Source organism: Giraffa tippelskirchi, chromosome 13, assembly GCF_054371585.1.
Source record: "Giraffa tippelskirchi isolate mGirTip1 chromosome 13, T2T-mGirTip1v1.2.pri, whole genome shotgun sequence".
NCBI classification, from domain to species: Eukaryota; Metazoa; Chordata; class Mammalia; order Artiodactyla; family Giraffidae; genus Giraffa; species Giraffa tippelskirchi.
The window spans coordinates 21808435-21834835 of record NC_137287.1 but is presented as its reverse complement, the minus strand read 5'-3'; the positions used below and the strand labels follow the sequence as shown (position 1 = coordinate 21834835).

The following is a 26401-nucleotide window of genomic DNA, read 5'->3' as shown; positions in this document are numbered from 1 at the left end:
CAGCATTAGGGTCTTTTCCAGCGAGTCAACTCTTCGCATGAGGTGGCCAAAGTATTGGAGTTTCAGCTTCAACATCAGACCTTCCAATGAACACCCAGGACTGATCTCCTTTAGGATGGACTGGTTGGATCTTCTTGCAGTCCAAGGGACTCTCAAGAGTCTTCTCCAACACCACAGTTCAAAGGCATCAATTCTTCGGCGTTCAGCTTTCTTCACCATCCAACTCTCACATCCATACATAACTACTGGAAAAACCATAGCCTTGACTAGACGGACCTTTGTTGGCAAAGTAATGTCTCTGCTTTTAAATATGCTATCTAGGTTGGTCATAACTTTCCTTCCAAGGAGTAAGCGTCTTTTAATTTCATGGCTGCAATCACCATCTGTAGTGATTTTGGAGCCCCGCAAAATTAAGTCTGACACTGTTTCCACTGTTTCCCCATCTATTTCCCATGAAGTGATGGGACCAGATGCCATGATCTTAGTTTTCTGAATGTTGAGCTTTAAGCCAACTTTTTCACTCTCCTCTTTAATTTCCATCAAGAGGCTCTTTAGTTCTTCTTCGCTTTCTGCCATAAGGGTGGTGTCATCTGCATATCCGAGGTTATTGATATTTCTCTGGGCAATATTGATTCCAGCTTGTGTTTCTTCCAGCCCAGCGTTTCTCATGATGTACTCTGCATATAAGTTAAATAAGCAGGGTGACAATATACAGCCTTGATGTACTCCTTTTCCTATTTGGAACCAGTCTGTTGTTCCCTGTCCAGTTCTAAATGTTGCTTCCTGACCTGCATACAGGTTTCTCAAGAGACAGGTCAAATGGTCTGGTATTCCCATCTCTTTCAGAATTGTCCACAGTTTATTGTGATCCACACAGTCAAAGGCTTTAGCATAGTCAATAAAGCAGAAATAGATGTTTTTCTGGAACTCTCTTGTTTTTTTTGATGATTCAGTGGCCGTTGGCAATTTGATCTCTGGTTCCTTTGCCTTTTCTAAAACCAGCTTGAACATCTGGAAGTTCACGGTTCACGTATTGCTGAAGCCTGGCTTGGAGAATTTTGAGCATTACTTTACTAGCATGTGAGATGAGTGCAATTGTGCGGTAGTTCGAGCATTCTTTGGCATTGCCTTTCTTTGTGATTGGAATGAAAACTGACCTCTTCCAGTCCTGTGGCCACTGCTGAGTTTTCCAAATTTGCTGGCATATCGCGTGCAGCACTTTCACAGCATCATCTTTCAGGATTTGAAATAGCTCAACTGAAATTCTATCACTCCACTAGCTTTGTTCGTAGTGATGCTTTCTAAGGCCCACTGGACTTCACATTCCAGGATGTCTGGCTCTAGGTGAGTGATCACACCATCGTGATTATCTGGGTCGTGAAGATCTTTTTTGTACAGTTCTTCTGTGTATTCTTGCCACCTCTTCTTAATATCTTCTGCTTGTGTTAGGTCCATGCCATTTCTGTCCTTTATCTAGCCCATCTTTGCATGAAATGTTCCCTTGGTATCTCTAATTTTCTTGAAAAGATCTCTAGTCTTTCCCATTCTGTTGTTTTCCTCTATTTCTTTGCATTGATCGCTGAGGAAGGCTTTCTTATCTCTGCTTGCTATTCTTTGGAACAATGCATTCAAATGGGTATCTCTTTCCTTTTCTCCTTTGCATTTCGCTTCTCTTCTTTTCACAGCTATTTGGAAGGCATCCTCAGACAGCCATTTTGCTTTTTTGCATTTCTTTTCCATGGGGATGGGCTTGATCCCTGTCTCCTGTACAATGTCACAAACCTCTGTCCATAGTTCATAAGGCACTCTGTCTATCAGATCTAGTCCCTTAAATCTATTTGTCACTTCCACTGTATAATCATAAAGGATTTGATTTAGGTCATACCTGAATGGTCTAGTGGGTTTCCCTACATTCTTCAATTTAAGTCTGAATTTGGCAATAAGGAGTTCATGATCTGAGCCACAGTCAGCTCCCAGTCTTGTTTTTGCTGACTGTATAGAGCTTCTCCATCTTTGGCTGCAAAGAATGTAATCAATCTGATTTCGGTGCTGACTATCTGGTGATGTCCATGTGTAGAGTCTTCTCTTGTGTTGTTGGAAGAGGGTGTTTGCTATGACCAGTGCGTTCTCTTGGCAAAACTCTATTAGTAATACTTAATCACCATCGTCTGTAGATTCCCTGTGATTAACAGTCATCAGATTTGGGAAACTCAGCAACCAGGATAAGAGGACTCATGTAGTCCAGATTTATGTGGTTCACTGTCTTGGCTGCAGAGCTTTTGGTTGTGAAGAAGCAGGAATTCAACTTCAGCTGTTTTAAAGAGAGGTTTCTGTTAAGGATGCAGTAGATAAATTCATGGGTATCTGGGACAGGAAATAAAACAGGACTAGAGGGAGAGTCAGGGTGCCTTTGTTTGTTTCTGTCACCTTCAGTCTTTTCTCTTTCATTGTCTCTCTCTCTTCTCTTCTCTCTCTCTCTCAACTGGCTGAGAAGCAGACATTTCAGTTCAGTCCCCCACCTTCATCTAACTGACCCGAACTCTGTGTGCCTGTCTAGATTCTCTTACCCAGGAGTGATAATTGGTCCAGCATGAGACATTGAGACACACTGATGTGATAGAAATGCTTAATGATTAGCTCTATGGGAGAAAAGTAAGCATATATACAGATGTAATTTTATTATAAATTTTACTGATAAAAATCTGTACAGTATATGACTTACAAATCATAACAAAACATGGTTCCTTTTTTGGAAATTCCATACACCTATAATTTCAGCATAACTTGCTATTTCTTTTTCTTTTTCCTTATTTTTTGGCCACAGGGTGAGTCATGCAGGATCTCAGCTACCTCACCAGGGATTGAACCTGTACTCCCTGCAATGGAAGAACTGAGTCTTAACCACTGCACTGTTAGGGAAGTCCTATAACTTGCTATTCCTTATAAATTCCATATTCCATTAGAAGTTTCTATAATTGGCAACAACAGTCATGAAATCAAAACTATGAATAAATGCTTGATTATCATTCAATTCCAGAAAAAGTCACCCATGTCATTAACCAAGGAGTGTAGTTCCTAAATATTGTTTTATATTTTGTTTATGTTAATGAGTAAGACAAAACAAATAATGAAGACACACTTCAGAAATGCACTCAGTCAGCCATGACATGAGCAACCTCTGATTAATTGAATGATAGGTTTTGAAAGAATATGTTCTTAATTTCTTATATTTTTCACAGTGTAACAGCTACAGACATGACAGTTTTGAGTTTAATATGCATTATTTTGGGTTAATCTGCATTATTAACATTTTATTGCTTCCTTCAATCTAGTCCAAGGGTTGGCAAACCATCACTACTGGGCCAAATGCAACCTTTGGCCTATTTTTGTACAGTTACAGGCTTCCCAAGTGGTGTAGTAGTAAAGAATCTTCCTGCTAATGCAAGAGATTGACCCCTGGATCAGGAAGATTCCCTGGTGAAGGAAAGTGGAATCCCACTGCAACATTCTTGCCTGGAAAAATTCCATGGGCAGAGGAGCCTGGCAGGCTATAGTCCATGGGGTCACAAAGAGTTGGACATGACTGAGCACACATGCACGCATGAGATCTAAGCATAATTTTTACATTTTAAAGGCTTATAATTAAAACTATGCAACAGAAACTGCATGTGGTTGCAAAGCCTAAAATACTATTTGGCTCTTCACTGAAAAATTTGCTGACCCCTGGATTAGACAATCAACAAAACAAAGCAGCAGTTTACACTAATTTTCATGGTGCAAATGCATCTAACATGGCTAATTTCAAGCTACAAATGTAATATCAGTGAACACAGATTTGAGAAGTGCTAAGTAGCATACCTGGAGAAGGCAATGGCACCCCACTCCAGTACTCTTGCCTGGAAAATCCCATGGACGGAGGAGCCTGGTAGGCTGCAGTCCGTGGGGTCACTAAGAGTCAGACATGACTGAGCGACTTCACTTTCACTTTTCCCTTTCATGCACTGGAGAAGGAAATGGCAACCCACTCCAGTATTCTTGCCTGGAGAATCCCAGGGATGGCGGAGCCTGGTGGGCTGCCGTCTGTGGGGTCGCACAGAGTCGGACATGACTGAAGCGACTTAGCAGCAGCAGCAGCAGGAGAAGGAAATGGCAACCCACTCCAGTATTCTTGCCTGGAGAATCCCATGGACGGAGGAGCCTGGTAGGCTGCAGTCCATGGGGTCACTAAGAGTCAGACATGACTGAGCGACTTCACTTTCACTTTTCCCTTTCATGCACTGGAGAAGGAAATGGCAACCCACTCCAGTATTCTTGCCTGGAGAATCCCAGGGATGGGGGAGCCTGCTGGGCTGCCGTCTATGGGGTTGCACAGAGTCCGACATGACTGAAGCGACTTAGCAGCAGCAGCAGCAAGTAGCATACCATTGTAAAATTAGAAAGCAAAACAAAAATCATGATTTCATATGCACATGTCATATCACGTGTCATATCATATATACACATTCTATCACAGATAGAATAGACATTAATAACATTACAGAGAGACTTCCTTGGTGGTCCAGTGGTTAAGACTCCATGCTTCCACTTCAGGGAATGTGGGTTCAATCCCTAGTTGGGGAACTAAGATCTCACGTGCTGCAAGGTATGGCAAAAAAAAAAAAAAGAATAAAAATAAAAAATGAGTAGTGTTTTGAGTTATCACCTCTGTTTTTAATACAATGTATATATATTAAAAACAGACATGATATATATATATATGTATATGTATGTACATACATATATATATATATATAAATCACTGTGGATGGTGACTGCAGCCATGAAATGAAAAGATGCTTGCTCCTTGGAAGGAAAGCTATGAGACAGCATATTAAAAAGCAGAGACATCACTTTGCCAACCAAGGTCCATATAGTCAAAGCTATGGTTTTTCCAGTAGTCATGTATGGATGTGAAGGTTGGACCATAAAAAGGCTGAGTGCTGAAGAACTGATGTTTTCTAATTGTGGGGCTGGAGAAGACTTTTGAGAGTCCCTTGGACTTCGAGGAGATCAATCAATCCTAAAGGAAATCAACCCTGAATATTCATTGGAAGGACTGATGCTGAAGCTCCAGTACTTTGGCCACCTGATGCAAAGAGCTGACTCATTGGAAAAGATCCTGCTGCTGGGAAAGATTGAGGGCAGGAGGAGAAAGGGGCAACAGAAGATGAGATGGTTGGATGGCATCATCTACTCAATGGACACGGGTTTGAGCAAGCTCTGGGAGGTAGTGAAGGACAGGGAAACCTGGCATGCTGCAGTCCATGGGGTCACAAAGAGATGGACACAGTTGAGCTACTGAACAGCAGTATGTATATATGGAGTTCCCTGTTGGCTCAGACAGTAAAGAATCTGCCTGCAATGCAGGAGACCAGAGTTTGATCCCTGGGTCAGGAAGATCCTCTGGAGAAGGATATGGCTACCCACTCTACTATTCTTGTCTGGAGAATTCCATGGACAGAGGAACCTGGGAGGCTACAGTGCATGGGGTTGCAAAGAGTTGGACATGTCTGAGTGACTAAGCATGCATCCATGCATAAGTTTATATACAATTTTAAAATAATGGCCACGTTTAAAATCCAGTTTGAGAATTCCTGAAAAGTTAGCAATGGCGCTCACCAGCTAGCTTACCACTGGGTGTACTTCTCAAAAGTACTGTCTGTGTTGCTGCTACTTGGTCTGTGGGTGGGCATGTTCAATAAGAAGTGTAAGGGGTGTAGGTGGAGTAGACCTGATTCATATTCTGAGTTCTCTGATTCAAGCCAGGGCATTGCAGTAAGAGAGTGCCAAATGGTACAGTTCCTGAATTTGTTTTATTTTTGCTTTCCCTGAAATCAGCAAAGTTCTATCAGGCCTGGAGATGGGGAAGGCCAGAGATGGTGATGGTGATGGCATTATCTTCCAGCAAGGTCTGTTAATCATAAATTCACACACTTAATCTTAAAAGGGAAGCTAAAGACTGTGAAGAAATTTGTATTTGTGCAAACTGTAATGTGCAGCATATCCTGTGAGGAGAGAATCAGTGAACTTGAAGATACATCAATGGAAACTACAGGCACACCTCAGTCTACTGTGCTTCACTTTATTGCACTCCACAGACACTGCTCTTTTTATAAATTGAAGTTTTGTGGCAACCCTGAGACAAGCAAGTCTATCAGCTTCATTTTCCCAACAGCATTTTCTCACTTCTTGGTAATTCTTACAATATTTATAAATTTTTCATTATTATATTTGTTATAGTGCTCTGTGATCAGTGATCTTTGATGTTACTATGCAAAAAGATTATAATTCTCTGAAGCCTCAGATAATGGTTAGCATTTTTTAGCAATAAAGTGTTTTGAAATTATGTACATAGGGTTTTAAAAAATTTTGTATTGGAGTATAGTTGACTTACAGAGGAGGGCATGGCAGCCCAGTCCAGTATTCTTGTCTGGAGAATCCCATGGACAGAGGATCCTGGGGAGCTATAGTAGATAGGGCTGCAAATAGTCGGACACGACTGAAGTGACTTAGCATGCATGCATATAGTTGATTTACAATGTTGTGTTAGTTTCAGGTGTACAGTGAAGTGAATCAGTTATATATATCCACTCTTTTTTAGATTCTTTTCCCATATAGGTCATTACAGAGTATTGAGTAGAGTTCTCTCTGTAATACAGTAGGTTCTTATTGGTTATCTGTTTTATATATAGTAGTGTGGACACTGGTTTTGGACATAATGTTATTGCACATTTAATAGACTACAGTATAGTATGCTTCCCTGGTAGCTCAGACAGTAAAGAATCTGCCTGCAATGCAGGAGACCTCGGTTCAATCCCTGGGTTGGGAAGAGGCCCTGAAGAAAGAGATGGCAACCACTCCAGTATTCTTGTTTAGAGAATTCCATGGACAGAGGAGCCTGGAAGGCTTCAGTCCATGGGGTCACCAAGAGTCGGACATGACTGAGTGATTAACACTTTCACTTTCACATAGTGTAGCTATAACTTCTACATTCACTGGGGAACCAAAAAATTCATGTGATATTCACATTATTATGGTGATCTGGAACTAAATCCACAAGATCGCCAAGATATAGCTGTATTCAAGCTGAAACACACACACAGAAAGAGGAGAGAGAGAAAATAGAATACCCAAGATATTTGGGACAATATGGAGCAGTCAAACATACATTTGAATGAAATGCCAAAGAAAAGAAGAAAAAGAGACCAGGTCACAAGAAATATTTAAAGAAACAATCATCAAGAGTTTGTTATTTGTTTGTTTGTTGTTTTTACATAATGAAAGACAGCAAACCAAGAAACTCAAGATCCAAGTAGCTCAGAGAAGCAGGCTAAACAAAATACCAGGATAAATATCAAAACAAACAAACTTATAAGGCAAAACCATATCATATGATGGACACATCAATATGAGGGACACATCATATTCAAACTGATAAAAGCCAAAGATAAGGATGAATTATTGAAGGCAGCTAGAGAAATAAGACACGTTACATACAGAGGAACAAAAATCAGAATTAGTAACAGCAGACTGTAAGTCAGAAACTGTGTAAGACTTAAGACAATGGAATGACATCTTGAAAATTTTGAAAGAAAAAAACCTGTTAACCTAGAATTTTATACACAGTGTAAATGTCTTTAAAAGTTAAGATGAAATAAAGACTTTTCAGACAAACAAAAGCTGGGAGAGGGGACTTCCCAGGTGGTCCAGTGGTTAAGACGCCATGCTTCCAATGCAGGGGCCTGGGTTCAATCCTTGGTCAGGGAACTAGATCCCACATGCTGCAACTAAAAATTCCACATGCCACAACAAAGATCAAAAATCCTGTGTGCTGCAACTAAGACCCAGTGCAGCCAAAAGAAAAAAAAAAAGCTGGGAGAATTCAGTACCAACAGACCTGCATTATATGAAATGCTCTAGAAAGTTACCAGGTAGAAACTTGGATCTCTACTAAGAAATGAAAATCTCTGAAAATGATTAAAATGAAGATAAGTATAAAAGACACTTTTTTCTTATTTTCAATCACTTTAAAAGGTAAATGAGGATTCCCTCATACATTTATGTAGGACTGTAAAGTGGTAATGCCAGTCTGGAATACAGTTTTGCAGTTTCTTATTAAAACTAAACATACAATTGCCACACAAACCAGCAATTGCTCTCTTGTGTATTTATCCCAGAGAAACAAAAACCTTATGTTTAGACAACAACCTGTGAATGACTATTCATAGCAGCTTTATTCACAATAGCCCAGAACTGAACAGCTCTGATGTCCTCCAACAGGAAAATAGTTAAATAAACTGTGATACACATAACCCATCAAATACTATTCTACAGTAAAGATGGTACAACTTGGATGACTCTCCAAGGAATTATACTGAGCAAAAAAAGCCAGTCACAAAATGTTGCATACTGTATGACTAGTTTATGAAACAGTTTTTAAAATAACAGCATTTTAGAAATGGAGAACTGATTTATGGTCTTTGGGGGTTTGGGACAGGGTGAGGAGGTAGAGAAATTGGTGTGGTTATGAAAGGACAACATGAGCAATCTTTGTGGTGATGAAACTGCTCTGAATCTTGACTGTGGTGGCAAATACATGAACCTACATATGGCAAAATTGTATGGAACTAAACACACGCACAGACATACAAGTAAGACTGGAAATCAGAATAAGATCAGTAGATTGTATTAATATCAGTGTCGATTCTGGTTGTGATATTATACTATAGCTTGCAAGATGTTACCATTAGTGTAAACAGGGTTAAGGTACATGAATCTCTCTGTATTATTTCTTACCACAGCATGTGAATCTACAATTACTTCAATAAAATTTTCAATAAAAGATGATTGACCATGCAAAGTAAAAAGAGCAGTAATGTATATAACGTATTATACAATTACAGAATACGCAAAAATCAAATGTAGGACAAAAATACCCTAAAATATAGGAGGAATTGGGTGTCATAAGATTCTTATGCTAGGTGGGAAGAGATAATAATATTTTAAGGTAGAATGTAATTAATTAAAGATGTTAATTCTAAACTGTAGAGCAATTATTAAATATATATTTTTAAAGTGAGGCACAAATAAAAGCCAATAGTGGAGATACAATAATGAGAACTACTCAACTTAAGAGCATGCAGAAAAAAGGAAAATGCACACAAACAGTCGACAGATATACCATGGTCATAGCTTAGAAGAATTAATATTGTTAAAATAACCAAACCAAAGTTATCGAGATTCATTGCAATCCCTATCAAAATACCAACGGTATTTTCTACAGAGTTAGAACAAATAATTCTAAAATTTGTATGGAAACACACAAGACCCTGAACAGTCAAAACAATCTATGGGTGGTTGCCAGAGCGGGGAGATGGAGGAGGAGAGAAATAGGTGGAGATTGAAGGATATAAACTTAAAAACTTTCAATTACAAAATAAATTAGTGTTGGGTATGAAATGTACAGTGTGGGGAATATAAGTCAATAATTATGTAATATCTTTGTATGGTGACATACGGTAATTAGATTTACCATGGTGATCATTTTGAAGTGTATAGAAATATAGAATCACTATGCTGTATACCAGGAACTGACAGAGTGTTGTATATCAAGTATAATTCAAAAACAACAAGCAACCTCATGGAAAAAGAGAACAGATTTGTGGTCATCAGAGGTGGTGGAGGGGAAGGGGAAGTGGGGATTGGATGAAGGTGGTCAAAAGGTACAAACCTCCAGCTGCATGCGTGCATGCTAAGTCGCTTCAGCTGTGTCCGACTCTTTGTGATCCTACGGACTGTAGCCCGTCAGACTCCTCTGTCCATGGAATTTCCCAGGCAAGAATACTGGAGTGGGTTGCCATGTCCTTCTCCAGGGGATCTTCCCTATCCAGGGACCGAACCCGCATCTCCTGCATTGGTGGGCAGATTCTTTATCACTGAGCCACCAGAGAAGCCCCATTGAAAGATTAAGAAAAAGAAATGGTACGCCATAGCCTGGGAAAAAACATTTTCAAAGTTCATCCTTTTTAAAGGACTTGCAGGTAGAACAATAACTCACAACTAATGAACAGATAACAAACAACCGAATTGTAAAAATGGACAAATACTTGAACAGACATTCCCCCAAAGAAGATACACAGATGGAAAATAAGTATAAGAAAAGATGTTTAACATTATTGGTCATCAGGAAAACCCAAATTAAAAACCACAATGAGACGTCACTATGTAACTATTAGAATGGCTAAAATAAAAGCTAATAATATGAGAATTCCCTGGCAGTCCAGTGGTTAGGACTCTGCACTTTCACTACTGTGGGCCAGGGTTTGATCCATGGTCAGGGAATAGGATCCTGCAAGCTGCGTGGCATGGAAAAAAAAAATCCACATTTCAATCAATAGAATTTTTTTTTAAAAGCCTTTATACTACATGTTGACAAGATGGTGGAGCACCCAGAACTCTCATGCTTCCTGGTAGAATTAAAATGGTCCAGCTGCTTTGGAAAACAGTTTTGGCAGCTTCTTATAAATTTAAATATACACTTGACATGTACTGCAGAATTCCCACTACAAGCTGTTTGCCCAGAAGAAACAAAAACTGTGTTCACTCCAAATATGTACACATTTGTTTATGGGTTAATTTATAATTACCTCCCCCCAAACTAGAAACAATTGTCCTCCAGTTGGTTAACTGGTACACAAGGTGTGGTACATCTACTCAGTGGAATGCTACATGTCAATGAAAAAGCGATACTGCTGATCCCAGCAACAGCATAAATGAATGTCAAATGCATTATGCTAAGTAAAAGAAGCCAGACTTAAAGATTATCTACTGTACAATTCCATTTACATGACATTCTGGAAAAGGCAAAACTATCAGGGCAGCAAACATGAGTGGTTGCCAGGGCCTGAAGGCAGGGAGACAGGTTGACTACAAAGGGACACAGGGATTTTTAGGCAATGGAAATATTCTGCATTTTGATTGTGGTGGCAGTGTTCAAATCTTACTGAACATCAGTGAATTCACAGTAAAGAAAAATTCTATGAATGTAAAGTATGTGCAAAAGCCTTCACTCAGTATGCAGGACTTAACCAACTCTGGAGAATCCACACTGGAGAGAAACTTTTTGAATGATGACCTGTATGTGGGTGAACTTTTAGTCAGAGCTCAGAACCTGTAATATATCACAGAATTCACTCAGGGGAAAAACCTTACGAATGTGTTGAGTATGGAAAAACCTTTCGATTGAACTCAACCCTGATCATTCCTCAGAGAAGTCGCACTGGGGAGAAGCCCTATAAATGTGATGAGTGTGGGAAGACCTTCACACAATTAACTGGCCTGAGAAATCACAAAAGAATCCACACGGGGGATAAGACCTACCAATGTCCTGAATGTGGCAAGGCCTTCACAAGGGTGTATGTGCATGTTAGTTGCTCAGTTGTGTCTGACTATTTGAGACTCCATGGACTGTAGCCCACCAGGCTCCTCTGTCCATGGAATTCTCCAGGCAAGAATACTAGAGTGGATTGCCATGCCCTCCTCTGGGGGATCTTCACAAGCCAGGGATCAAACCCAGGTCTCCTGCATTGCAGGAAGATTCTTCACCTACTGAGCCACTGGGGAAACCCCTTCACAATGGGAGAACATCTTACTGAACCTCAGGGGATTCACAACAAGGAGGAGCGTTATTAAGGTAAAGAGTGTGGCAAAGCCTTCAGTCAGAAGTCAAGTCTTAGTCATCATCTCAAAATCCACACAGGAGAGAAACCTTTCGAATGTTCTGCATGTGAGCAAGCCTTCAGCTTCAAATCTCAATAAACAGAGTCCACTCTGAGGAAAAATCCTATACAGATAAATTGTGGGGAGGCTATAGGCAGAGAGCAACACTGATCCAGAATTAGAGAGGCCACATCCTGCTAAGCCCCAGCAGTGGCGTGAATGAAGTGAAGCTTGCAGTAGGAGCTCAGTTCTGATTAGGCCCCAGAGAATACACTGAAACGACTCCTTGCCGAGGCATTTGGAGACAACTTCAAGTAGAGTTCAGAATACTTTTTAATTGAGATAAAATGTTTCTTGAACTTTATTACTTACAGAACTTCAGCGATACCACACTGAAAAGTTGTTTAAAGATTATAAATGCAGGTTGTTGCTCAGTTGTGTCCGACTCTTTGCCACCCCATGGACTGCAGCACACCGGGCTTCCCTGCCCTCCACCATCTCCCAGACTTTGCTCAAACTCACGTCCATTGAGTCGGTGATGCCATCCAACCATCTCATCCTCTGTCGTCTCTCCTCCTCCTGCCTTCACTCTTTCCCAGCATCAGGGTCTTTTTCAATGAGTCGGCTCTTCGCATCAGGTGGCCAAAGTATTGGAGCTTCAGCTTCAGCATCAGTCCTTCCAATGAATATTCAGGACTGATTTCCTTTAAGATTGGCTGATTTGATCTGTTTGCAGTCCAAGGGACTCTCAAGGGTCTTCTCCAACTACAGTTCAAAAGCATCAACTCTTTGGCTCTCAGCCTTCTTCCCCCCCTCCACCCCTCAGCCTTCTTTATGGTCCACCTCTCACATCCATACATGACTACTGGAAAAATCATAACTTACTATACAAACCTTTGTAGGCAAAGTAATGTCTCTGCTTTTTAATATGCTGTCTAGGTTGGTCATTGCTTTTATTCCATGGAGGAAGCATCTTTTAATTTCATGGCTGCAGTCATCATCTGCAGTGATTTTGGAGCCCAAGAAAATAAAGTCTGTCGCTGTTTCCACTGTTTCCCCAACTATTTGCCATGAAGTGAACGGGCTGGATGCCATGATCTTAGTTTTTTGAATACTGAGTTTTAAGCCAGCTTTTTCATTCTCCTCTTTCACCTTCATCAAGAGGCTCTTTAGTTCCTCTTTGCTTTCTGCCGTAAGGGTGGTGTCATCTGCCTATCTGAGGTTATTGGTATTTCTCCAGGCAATCTTGATTCCACCTTGTGCTTCATCGAGCCCTGCATCTCGCATGATGTACTCTGCATATAAGTTAAATAAGCAGAGCGACAATATATAGCCTTGATGTACTCCTTTCCCTATTTGGATCCAGTCTGTTGTTCCATGTCTGGTTCTAAGTGTTGCTTCTTGACCTGAATACAGGTTTGTCAGGAGGTGGTCTGGTATTCCCATCTCTTTCATAATTTTCCAGTTTGTTGTGATCCACACAGTCAAAGGCTTTAGTGTAGTCCATGAAGCAGAAATAGATGTTTTTCTGGAATTCTCTTGCTTTTTCTACAAGTGCTGGAAAAGTTGAGAATTTGGAAAAATAAGCATGAACAAAAAATTTACCTGGGATTACCTTTGTTAAATGCAGTGAAGTGTCAGTTAATACAATGAAAAGGTACAAGGCAATTGTAAAAAAAAAATTGTATACTGAATTCATTAGTTTTTATGTTTTGCTTTTTCAAATCATATTGATTTCTAATCAGCCTTAGCCTAGCCGAATGTTGAAACTGCTCCTTTTAGTACAGTTGAGGTCACTGGACTATTCAAGAGCTTGGAATATGTGAGATGAGCTGTCCGTTTCCCTTCTACCTTGGCTACCTAACCAAGCCTCTGACCAGAATTGGTGGCCTGCAGACCCTCCCTGATCCCCACACCCAGAACTAGCATTTCCTGGTGAAAAAGGATGTGTTATATTCTAAGTGATGCTTCTGGGGGGCTCAGAGGTAAAGAATCTGCCTGCCAAGCAGGAGACTCAGGTTTGATTTCTGGGTCGGGAAGATCCCCTGGAGAAGGAAATAGCTACCCACTCCAGCGTTCTTGCCTGGGAAATCCCGTGGATGGAGGAACCTTGCAGGCTATAGTCCATGGGGTCGCAAAGAGCTGGACACGACTTAGTAACTAAAGAACAACAGCGGGTGGGCTTCCCTGATGGCTCAGATGGTAAAGAATCTGACTGCAGTGCAGGAGACCCAGGTTCGATCCCTGGGTTGGGAATATCCCCTGGAGAAGGGAATAGCTACCCACTCCAGTATTCTTGCTTAGAGAATTCCATGGACAGAGGAGCCTGGTGGGCTACACAGTCCATGGTATTGCAGAGTCGGACACAACTAAGTGACTGACACACACACTGAGTTGTATGCATTTGTCAAGACTCATAAATTGTACACTACATAGGGTGACTGGAAAAAATTTTACAGACCATAGCATTTGTTTTCATTTTATTTTGGGAAGATTGTCCTAAAGCAATTACATAAATACCATTTAACTTGCTATTTAGAAATGCTATTTTCCTCTTTTGGGTTATCTGCACACTTAAAAAAATAATTGATTCATTAAAGGATAATTTCATGGACTTCCCTGGTGGCCTAGTGGTTAAGAATCTGCCTGCCAACGCAGGGGACATGGGTTTGATCCCTGGTTCGGGAAGATCTCACATGTTGTGGAGCAACTAAGCCTGTGTGCCATAACTACTGAGCCAACACACCACGACTAGAGAGTAGTCTCTGCTCGCCACAAACAAAGAGAGCCAACGTGCAGCATGAAGACCCAACGCAGTCAAAAATTAAACAACATGACTTTTGAATACTTTTAATTAAAGTGCTTATTGCTTCTGGTAAGCATCTCATCTCTGACTTCTCCCTGGTGAAGCATGTTGAAAACTCTCTATTTACAGTAGGGTTCTGAGTCAACACACCTGGAATGGCCCAAGAAACTGCATTTAATCAGCATCACCAGGGAGTCTGAAGCTTGTGGTCCAAGGATGGTTAATTACCACTAGGAGGCAGTAGAGCTTTGTGCGAAGAATGTGGGTTCTGAGCTCAGACTGCCTGCTTTCAAGCCATGCTTCAGTTGCTCATTTGCTGTGCAATGGAAGCTTTCTGTGCCTTAGATTCTTTTCTGTAAAATAAAAATGATAACAAGAGTATCAACCTTATTAAATCATAGTAAGGATTAAAAGTGTTGGCACAAAGCCTGGTGTCTGGTACATGTTGTCCTTGTTAGCAGCATGTGTGATACTCCGGCAGTGCTGTTGTAGGAGGCGCCTTTTCTTGAACAGTGAGGCTGTGGTTCAGATGGAGAATTTCATGTGGTTCTACCACAGTTCCAGAGTGCCTTTCCTCCAAGTACTTTCTAGGCGACTAGGCAAGTCTCAAACAGTGAAACAGCAGGTGGAGGTAGAGGAGAGGGTGATGAATATGGGGCGGGAGGAGTCAGAAATGCAAGGACTTTGGTTTCAGGTCATAAGGAGCTGACAATTAGTCAAGCGCATCACTCTCAAAACAAAAAATATCTCCATTTCTAAACTTTGTCACAGTTATGTACTATTTGCAGGAAATTGTTTCTCATTTATCTTATAGGGTGTTATGCAACTCTGAATTTATGAGATCTGTTTTTAAAGTGTGTGGGGAAACACAGAAAATTATACCACTCCTCTTGTATACCATGTAAGTATAGATACGTTTATATTAGCCTTTGGGAAAAATCCACAGAATTTATAATTCACAAAAGAAAGTAAGCAGATAAAGGAGCAGATCCTGTAACTGGCAGAGACTTTAAGAGTCTCTGATCCAAGTCCATTACCTTATGTACAGGTAGTCTTTATTAATCTCCAATTTTACAGATAAAATGATTAAGGTTATATGATTTTCCAAGGTCGCACAGAAAGTATCAGGATTGTAACTAGAGTTTTAACTTCCTGCCTTCTGCAGTAAATATTCATCCGGTTTTTGATGGTAAAGATTAGAGCTGAACAAACTGATATGGGGACGAGGGACTGGGAGGGAGTCTGTAGTGGGACAGAAAAGACTTTGAATAAGAACCACAGGCATCTGAGAAAGCCTCATTCCCATACATTGTGTGTTTCAGGCAAGTAAGGGCTGATACTTGTTGGGTGAAGGAAGGCTGACCGGTCATCATCATTCCCATAAGGAGTACGCTGTTGTTCAGTCGCTCAGTCGTGTCTAATTCTGTGTCCCCATGGACTGCAGCACGCCAGGCTTCCCTGTACTTCACCATCTCCTGGAGTTTGCACAGATTCATGTCCATTGAGTCAGTGATGCCATCCAACCATCTCATCCTCTGTTGTCCCCTTCCCCTCCTGCCTTCAATCTTTCCCAGTATCAGGTCTTTTCCAATGAGTCAGTTCTTCACATCAGGTGGCCAAAGTACTGGAGCTTCAGCTTCAGCATCAGTCCTTCCAATGAATATTCAGGGTTGATTTCCTTTAGGACTGACTGACTTGATCTCCTTGCAGTTCAAGGGTCTTCTCCAGCACCACAGTTTGAAGGCATCAGTTCTTTGGCCCTCAGCCTTTTTTATTGTCCAGCTCTCACATCCAGACCTGACTACTGGATAAACCATAGCTTTGACTACACAGACCTTTGTAGGCAAAGTAATATCTCTGATTTTTAACATGTTGTCAGGTTTGTCATTGCTTTTCTTCCAAGGAACAAGCATCTTTTAATTTCATGGCTGCAGTCACCATCTGCAGTGATTTTGGAGCCCAAGAAAATAAAGTCTGTCACTGTTTCCATTGTTTCCCCATCTTTATGGCATGAGGTGATGGGACTGGATGCCAAGATCTTCGTTTTTTGAATGTTGAGTTTTAAGCCAGCTTTTTCACTCTCTTCACTTTCATCAAGAGGCTCTTTAGGTCCTCTTTGCTTTCTGCCGTAAGGGTGGTGTCATCTGCATATCTGAGGTCATTGATATTTCTCCCAGCAATCTTGATTCCACCTTGCGCTTCATCAAGCCCTGCATTTCAATGATAAGTTAAATAAGCAGGGTGACAATATACAGCCTTGATGTACTCCTTCCCCAATTTGGAAGCGGTCCATTGTTCCATGTCCAGTTCTAACTGTTGCTTCTTGGCCTGCATACAGGTTTCGTAGGATGCAGGTAAGCAGTATGATGTAGATAAATTCATCACTGTCTGAGGTTTATTGTTATAGAAACTTAATACATTGCTATATTGAGAATGGAATCATCTCTAACAGGAAGTTAGCATGGATAAAACTCAGACCAATGCAGAAAAAAAGCCCCAAACCTATTTATTAATTTATACTCTGATACAAAACTATCCATGGGATAGATGGCTATGTTCCCCCATCACCACATTTTCATGCTATATAAGGAACATGACATATGGGAATGAGGGACATGGCAATTCAGGATGATGTTAATGGATGAAGTCATGGCGCTTGATAAAATGAATGCGCCCATCTCTAGCTACACAGAGTGGCACCTGCTGCTTGGAGCAAAGCAGACCAGACTTTGGTCTCCTGGGCTTATGGTGGAGAGCCACTGCAAAGTCAACCTGCCTTTCCACTTCCTAAGGCTGATCCAATCCTCTCCATCTTCCACTCACAATGAGCTGTTAATTCTTAGCATGTTATTACCCTCCTTCAGTCAATGTGCAGCCAAGTCTTGGCTTGGGAACCTGCCTTTTTAAACGTGACTTTGCATCGCTTTGCTCTAACCCATTATGTGCATTGGGTTAGAGCACATAACCCAATGTGTGATTCTCAGCAATTTTATTTTCCAGTTTCCAGAATTTTTGAATGCAATTTTATGATTGACTCCATGTACCACCAACCATGTCAAAAAAAAAAAATCTGAGTGTTTTTTTTCTTGAAACATCCTTAAACGTATGTCAAAAAATAACTTATTCCTGATGCTTGTGTCCAAACAAACACACAAGTTTCAAATTAAAAAAGCTAACAAATGTTAGATGTCCTCAAATATGATGTGAGTTACCAAGTGTCAAGATGAAAATACACTCATGTATTTACAGACATGGGCTGCTATTTATAGACAACAATGAAGAAATTCCAGTCCATGAATCAAACAGGGGGTTGGAGATTCTAAAAATGAATCCATCGTACTATCAAACCCTACAGGAATAACTTAGATTTATTTTCCTAAGGACTTACTCCATTGAATAATCATGATGAACACTGTAGATGTGGTGAAAATAATCTATAAATGTCTCCTAATGAAAGCAAAAAAGGTGCATGTCACTAACCTAAGGCAATTTGTTTAAATTGTAAGATGTCTGAAAAGTAACAAATTTGGCTCCAGTATCACTTATAGTTTTGGTTATGAAACAGATCATTCCTGGAGGAAGAACAGCCTGTTCTATATTCACAAAGACCAAACTTCACTTTAGTGAGCTTCCTGAGCAAAACTGGCTTCCCACCTCCAGCCCCTCCCCCCGCCCCCCTTCCGGGCTGGTGTGGGAGGCATGAGGAGAAGGTGGGATCTGAGTTTTGTTGGCTCAGAACAAGTCTCTGTGGTAGAGGAAAGGCTGCTGTCATATCTAAAACTTTTTTTTTTTTTTAAAGACTCGGGCATAGAAAGCTAATGAACATGGAAATAAAGTTTCTTTCCTGATGGCTCAGATGGTACAGAATCTGCCTGCAATGCAGAGACCCGGTTCGATCCCTGAGTCAGAAAGATCCCCTGGAGAAGGGAATGGCAACCCACTCCCCTATCCTTGCCTGGGAAATCCCACGGACAAAGGAGTCTGGCAGGCTACATTCCATGGGATCGCAAAGAGTCAGACACGACTGAGCATCTAACACAACAACAATTATAGAAGAGCTTAATAGCTGCTTTCAGTATTTACTTTGTCAATTTCAGGGAAGTATATGGAACAATTGCAGGGTTCTCAGAATCTAAGGTTTTGGTTATCTAATAACTGAATGCCTTTCCCCTGGATTTAATGATTTGTGCACGCAATAAGTTTAAGGAAGATCCCAGGCTAAGTTGTAAGACAAACTCACGTTAGTTGTGGCTACTAACAAATCAATCACAGTTTTCACAGAGAAGGGAGATGGTTCTGTCTGATTTTCACGCTGATTGATTGCTCAAGAATTATCTTGCATAACCATATTCTTTCTCATTTTTAGACCAGTTTGTGGTTGTGCAAAGATAAAATAGTGGTCTTCTCTCACGCCAGCAGAGATGTGGTTCTGTGGTATGTTATACAAACTATTTAAGATACTTAGTTTCATGTACAGGCTTCCCAGGTGGCGCTAGTGGGAAAGAACCCACCTGCCAACGCAGGAGACATAAGAGACACGGGTTCCATCCCTGGGTCAGGAAGATCCCATTGCAGGAGGGCAGGGCAAACCACTTCAGTATTCTTGCCTGGAGAATCCCACAGACAGGAGCCTGGGAGGCTACAGTCCATAGGGTCGCACAAAGTCGGACATGAGTGAAGTGACTTAGCACATGTTTATGTACACACATACATACATACATGCCTTGTCTATCATAAAATATTTTAGATTTTAAGTTTTAAAAGCTTTCTTAACATACCATGCAATTTTTTCATGTACTTAATATACACTATATGTTTGAATATTTTGGTCACAAAATAAGAAGGCTTTATATTTTCAAAATAAGACTATGAAAACACAGTGGCATGAAGTTAACATGGTGAGTTGGGTGGAGAGGAAGCAGCCTTTCACAGGATCAAGCCCACACACATGCAGAAGACTGCAATTAAGAGGCCAAGAATGGGGATGTTTTGAAAATATACTTAAAACAAGATGAAAGAAGAGTTCTGGACCTTTGAAAATGCCCCAAAAAGTGAATGAAAGCAAGTCTTCTCTTTTATTAGAGCTCTGACTCAGACCTGCTGCTAGAAAGACCTTGCTGGGTTGAAATACACATTTAAAGAAATAACATATTTTTCCTTTAAGTGGATCAAACTATTACATGGGCAAATTTCTTTTAGGGATTCTAGAAGCAGTATCATACATGTACAACGTAAGTACATAGGTGGCTTACTGTGATTGTTCACAGCCCAGAGGACTCTCAGCGGTACCTCACGCTTTTAATCCCAGAATTACTGGGTGCACCTGTAGTCCAAAGGAACTTGGGCAACTCGGAAGCTCTCAGGCTTAGCAAGGAGATGTCAAAACGAGGGCTGCAAAGCCACACTTCCTCTGGACAGCTTTCATTTTCCTAACAACGTACACTTCTTTGGTAGCACTCAGCAGACTGTAGTGAACTATTCATTTTGTGATTACTTGGATTCACAAAGTAATCTTCCCTTTTAAACAGTAAGCTCTGAGGATGTCATTGTGTTTATTTTGCTTTCCTCTCCATTTAGTCCAGTGCCTCATGTCTTGCACGTACTCAATAAATCTTCTTTGCCAATGTGAAAGTGGTAGTTGTCTTTCCAATTTTATCTCTGACATAAATTGAAACAGGTATGAGATGGCCATGGGAGGGAGGCTGTGGAGTCCAGAAGGTTCTAAGTAGGTGAAGTGCTGTGGCTGGCACAGAGGTGATGCAAACGAGCCAGCTGGGAAGAGGGGCAAAGGTTTTCCTACTAAGAAGTGAGGCATGCCTGCAGTTCAGTAGTTCAGTCGCTCATTCGTGTCCGACTCTTTGTGACCCCATGACCGCAGCACGCCAGGCCTCCCTGTCCATCACCAACTCCCTGAGTCCACCCAAACCCATGTCCATCGAGTCGATGATGCCATCCAACCATCTCATCCTCTGTCGTCCCCTTCTCCTCTTGCCCTCAATCTTTCCCAGCATCAGGGTCTTTTCAAATGAGTCAGCTCTTCGCATCAGGTGGCCAAAGTATTGGAGTTTCAGCTTCAACATCAGTCCTTCCAATGAACACCCAGGTCTGATCTCCTTTAGGATGGATGGTTGGATCTTCTTGCAGTCCAAGGGACTCTCAAGAGTCTTCTTCAACACCACACTTCAAAAGCATCAATTCTTCAGCGCTCAGCTTTCTTTATAGTCCAACTCTCACATCCACACATGACCACTGGAAAAACCATAGCCTTGACCAGACAGATCTTTGTTGGCAAAATGATGTGTCTGCTTTTTAATATGCTGTCTAGGTTGGTCATAACTTTGCTTCCAAGGAGTAAGTGTCTTTTAATTTCATGGCTGCAGTCACCATCTGCAGTGATTTTGGAGCCCAGAAAAATAAAGTCAGCCACTGTTTCCATTGTTTCCCCATTTATCTGCCATGAAGTGATGGGACTGGATGCCATGATCTTAGTTTTCTGAATGTTGAGCTTGAAGCCAACTTTTTCACTCTCCACTTTCACCTTCATCAAGAGGCTCTTTAGGTCTTCTTCTTCACTTTCTGCCATAAGGGTGGTGTCATCTGCATATCTGAGGTTATTGATATTTCTCCCGGCAATCTTGATTCCAGCTTGTGCTTCATCCAGCCCAGCGTTTTTCATGATGTACTCTGCACAGAAGTTAAATAAGCAGGGTGACAATATACAACCTTGACGTACTCCTTTTCCTATTTGGAACCAGTCTGTTGTTTCATGTCCAGTTCTAACTGTTGCTTCCTGACCTGCATACAGGTTTCTCAAGATACAGGTCAGGTGGTCTTGTATTCCCATCTCTTTCAGGATTTTCCAGTTTATCGTGATCTACACAGTCAAAGGCTTTGGCATAGTCAATAAAGCAGAAATAGATGTTTTTCTGGAACTCCCTTGCTTTTTCAATGATTCAGTGGCTGTTGGCAATTTGATCTCTGGTTCCTCTGCCTTTTCCAAAACCAGCTTGAACATCTGGACGTTCATCGTTCACGTATTGCTGAAGCCTGGCTTGGAGAATTTTGAGCATTACTTTTCTAGCGTGTGAGATGAGTGCAATTGTGCGGTAGTTTGAGCATTCTTTGGCATTGCCTTTCTTTGGCATTGGAATGAAAACTGACCTTTTCCAGTCCTGTGGCCACTGCTGAGTTTTCCAGATTTGCTGGCATACTGAGTGCAGCACTTTCACAGCATCATCTTTCAGGATTTGAAATAGCTCAACTGGAATTCCATCACCTCCACTAGCTTTGTTCATAGTGATGCTTCCTAAGGCCCACTTGACTTCACATTCCAGGATGTCTGGCTCTAGGTGAGTGATCACACCATCGTGATTATCTGGGTCGTGAAGATCTTTTTTGTACAGTTCTTCTGTGTATTCTTGCCACCTCTTCTTAATATCTTCTGCTTCTGTTAGGTCCCTACCATTTCTGTCCTTTATTGAGTCCATCTTTGCATGAAATGTTCCCTTGGTATCTCTAATTTGCTTGAAAAGATCTCTAGTCTTTCCCATTCTATTGTTTTCCTCTGTTTCTTTGCATTGATCACTGAGGAAGGCTTTCTTATCTCTCCTTGCTATTCTTTGGAACTCTGCATTCAAATGGGTATATCTCCAACAACATAAAAGAAGACTCTACACATGGACATCACCAGATGGTCAACAGCGAAATCAGATTGATTATATTCTTTGCAGCCAAAGATGGAGAAGCTCTACACAGTCAGCAAAAACTAGACCGGGAGCTGACTGTGGATCAGATCATGAACTCCTTATTGCCAAATTCAGACTGAAATTGAAGAAAGTGGAGAAAACCACTAGACCATTCAGGTATGACCTAAATCAAATCTCTTATGACTACACAGTGGAAGTGAGAAATAGATTTAAAGGACTAGATCTGATAGACAGAGTACCTGATGAACTGTGGATGGAGGTCCGTGACATTGTACAGGAGACAGGAATCAAGACCAACCCCAAGAAAAAGAAATGCAAAAAAGCAAAATGGCTGTCTAAGGCCTTACAAATAGCTGTGAAAAGACGGGAAGTGAAAAGCAAAGAAGAAAAGGAAAGATATACCCATTTGAATGCAGAGGCATGCCTGACAAGTACATAAACTTGAGTTTGCTGCCTGATTTTGTGATTCTTAGGCTTGAATGCCAAGCAGTTTTGTGCTTCATATTCCTTTCAGCCACTTTCATCCTCACTCTCTTAGTTCAAAGTCTCAGGAAGAGGTCTGGAAATAGACACAGGAGGAGGAGCTAACGTCCTGGGCTCTAAGGGAATGTCTCAGGAGGGCAGCTTTGCAGAGACCAGTCACATTGGGAATAAGCATAGTTATTATGATAACCCTGGTTGAGTTACAAGGCATTCAGATCATCTGATTCTCACAGACATGTTGTGAACTAAGTGGTTCAGAATTGTGTGTGTGTGTCTGCGTGCTCAGTCGTGTCTGACTCTTGGGAACCCCATGGACCACAGCCTGCCAGGCTCCTCTGTCCATGGGATTTTTCAGGCAAGAATACTGGAGTGGGCTCCCATTTCCTCCTCTAGGGGATCCTCCCAAGCCAGGGATCAAACCCGCGTTTCCTCCATCTCATGCATTGGCAAGTGGATTCTTTACCACTGAGCCACCAGGGAAGCTCTCAAAATCATGGCCCCCAGTTTACAGATGAGGAAAGGGAGGTTCAGGAGAGGGTGAATTATCCAAGTTATAGTGAAAGCAAGAGAAAATTAACATTTTTCTGAGAACTTACTATGTCCTGATGTACTACACTAAACCCTCTTTTTTTTTTTTTTACTTTTAATTGGAGGATAATTGCTTTACAAAGTTGTGTTGGTTTCTGCAGTACAACGTGATTCAGCCATAGGTATACATATGTCCCCTCCCTCTTGAACCTCCCTCCCATCCCCACCCCATCCCACCCCTCTAGGTGGTCACAGAGCCCCAGGTTGAGCTTACTGTGTTACACAGCAACTTCCCACTAGCTATCTGTTTTACATACGGTAATGTACAGGTTTCACTGCTATTCTCTCAATTTGTCCCATCCTCTCCTTTCCCCACTGTGTCCACAAGTCTGTTCTCTATCCCTGTGTCTCTATTCTTGCCCTGCAGATATGTTCATCAGTACCAATTTTTTCAGAATCTGTATGTGTTAATATATAATATTTGTTTTTCTCTTTCTGTTTGCAGTTTCACCTTAGCTTACACTTTATCAGAGACCATAGTGATGTCACTGCATATGCCTGAGATCATATCAAACAAAGTTCAGATAAAAATCTGTTACATTTACAAATATAAAAATTTATTGAATACATTTACTAATTTTATTTTTTTAGAGGTGCTCATTGCTTCATAACCACAAGGAACATCTACTGAATACACTGGGGAAAACTTGCCCCTTTCTTATACTCCGCAAAATATTAAGAAGCATAAAAACAATCTAAGGCCATGAAAACATGTGATTATACTCTTTTTTAGATAATTATCTCTTCAACGAGATGACAATGAACAACGGTGCGGCACATTTTGTGTTTTTCTACAGATCCAGCTCTCTCTCTCTCTCGATTCTCTTCCTAATTGAAAAGAGAGCATGAAAATGCCGTAAATTGCAGCCGATAAGAGCAATTACAACAAAAAGTGCCCTGCCTAGAGCTCTAGATAGGAAAGTGATCCAGTCAAGATTTGGGGCCTATGTGCAGAGCTGTGACCCAAGCCAGACAGACACCTGAGCCCTGGTCAGGGGGGCACTGAGCAGAGCCCAGCACAGAGGGTGTCATTTATGTGTCTTTCGAGTATCCCTGCATTTCAAGGCCAGAAAGAATACTGGCTCTTAGCTGGCTTTTTGTGTTATCTGCGCCTCTTCCCCTCTCCGTGATGGATAATTGAGGTTTTAATATACAGCAGTGACATTCTAGTCGATGTAGGAAAGGGGCAGTCCCTGAGGGCAATCTGAACTTCTGCTTAGTATATTTACTCTTGCTGTTTTCCTTCCTCCTCATTTGTAATTCAGGAGGCTCATCTGAGAAGGGAGAGACAGCAAGGCTTCTTAGATGGATCGAAGGACTGTGAGCTGGGATACCAGGTTCTATGAAAAGGTCTGCTATTGAATTTGTTCTGCTACCTTTAGGCAAATCATTTGATCATGCTGTGCTTTGGTTTCGTCCTGTGCTTGCTAAGTGTAAACAACATGTAGTTGAATATTCTGTGATTATTATAGAGTATTTAAATGTGAGGCTCATTTATTTTTCCAGGCCACCTGCTCAGGTCTGAAGTGAAAAGCTGCTTCTTTGAGATGCTGGGCTTCATGGCAGTCAACTGACACTAAACCCTTCAGACAACAGCAGCCATCTAGTTGCTGCTTCTCAGCTCATCAGGCTTACTCTATAGTTGAGGGGCTTATCTTGTGGTCTCCTTTGTTTGCTAAAATGAAATATGTCATTCTATATGTTCATGCTGCTTTTACAGCCTCCTGTCCAACCCCCCACCCCACCCCCCTCACCCCCTCTAAAGATGAAAGCTTTCTTTGGCACAGAGTTGCTTTACCTGTGACACTGATCCCAAGAGACAGTGGAGAGAGATGACATGGCAAACAAACTGAATTATCTGAGCTTGCTACTATAGCTCCTTTTTGATGATTTGGGTCAGGACCACTAGAGGTTTCAACTAGATTTAAAGGTGCAGGCTCTTTGGGATTTTGGCAGGAAGCAGTTAGGGAGTATGGTGGAGAGAGAACACAAAGTACCCTCCCCCTCTCTGCCTTTTTGGTTTGTTTGTTATAGCCTGTGTTACATTAGGCAACAAGATGTCCCTGTTAGTGAAAGGTGCCCAGCTGAGGTTCTTAGAAGCTAATAAAAATGCTTGTGGATAAGGAAGGGTTTTGTTCCTCATCAGTGGATCACCACAACACTTTTAAATAACAATCTCTGAAGTGCACGAATGGAGTTAACAGAAAGGTTTCTTTTGTTTTGAATTAAAATAAAATGTATTACATGATGTCTAGAGCAGTTAAATTAGAAGCATTTTCTAAACAAACCTAGCGAGGTGTTAAAGGGACAGGACCCATGAAATGTTTGACTCCTTACTTGTAGCTTTGGTGGCAGCCGGAAGAGCTTCAGACACAGGAACACAGTGTAACCTTTCAGTTTTGAAACGTTGCTAGGTCTTCCTGTGCTATAAATGATCAAAGACACATCCGGGTAAATATTGCTCGCAGATCTTAGTTGGCTTGAAGAGTACTGGATCCAACTTCCGTTTGTTAGTTCAAGAAAACAAGCACGCAGGGACTCGAATTTGGGGTCTTCATTCTTGGGCAGGGTCATCAATACACCAGAACGTAACTTGCAGGTGCCCCAACTGCAGAAGCTTCCAACAGAGGCAGAGTTTTCGCCGATGCCTCTTAGAAACAAGTAGCCAGCAACCTGCCAGGCTTGAGGAACTGGGCGGCGGGTAGGTGGGGAGGGGTTGGCGGTAACATTTTGCACTTAGATTTACGTCTACTTTGCAGCTCCTGCGAAGCAGGGTGTAGGTCCTTGGGGTGGAGGTCTGGCTGGTCGGCTCTAAATGTGAATAGGAAGCCATGTAGCTTGGCAATTACGTTAAAACTGGCAATCTCTGTCTCTGGCGAGGACTTCGTCTGAATGAATGTACGAAGGGGATGAGGGTCACCCTGGGGTCAATCTGCAAAACCTGGAGAAAAGTCCCGCCCAGGGGTGGATGAGGGGCCCAGAGGCAAAGACTAAGGCGACGAGAGACCAGAAGAACTGCGGACACTACCTTGGAGGGACGGGGAGGCTGCAGTTACCGCCT

At 41.5% G+C, this 26401-nt stretch overlaps 1 long non-coding RNA gene across 2 annotated transcripts; it reads right to left on the bottom strand.

Moving 5' to 3' along the window:
• Positions 1-3607: 3607 nt before the first annotated feature.
• Positions 3608-26242, bottom strand: LOC145531629 (uncharacterized). Of its 2 annotated transcripts, none has more exons than XR_014072611.1 (2): positions 25678-26192; positions 3608-4635 (listed from the first exon to the last, which is right to left on the bottom strand). It is a non-coding gene; the product is annotated as an uncharacterized LOC145531629 (long non-coding RNA). The 2 variants fall into 2 exon arrangements; XR_014072610.1 differs by lacking the exon at positions 3608-4635 and adding an exon at positions 14592-14916 and having other exon boundaries at positions 25678-26242.
• Positions 26243-26401: the final 159 nt, after the last annotated feature.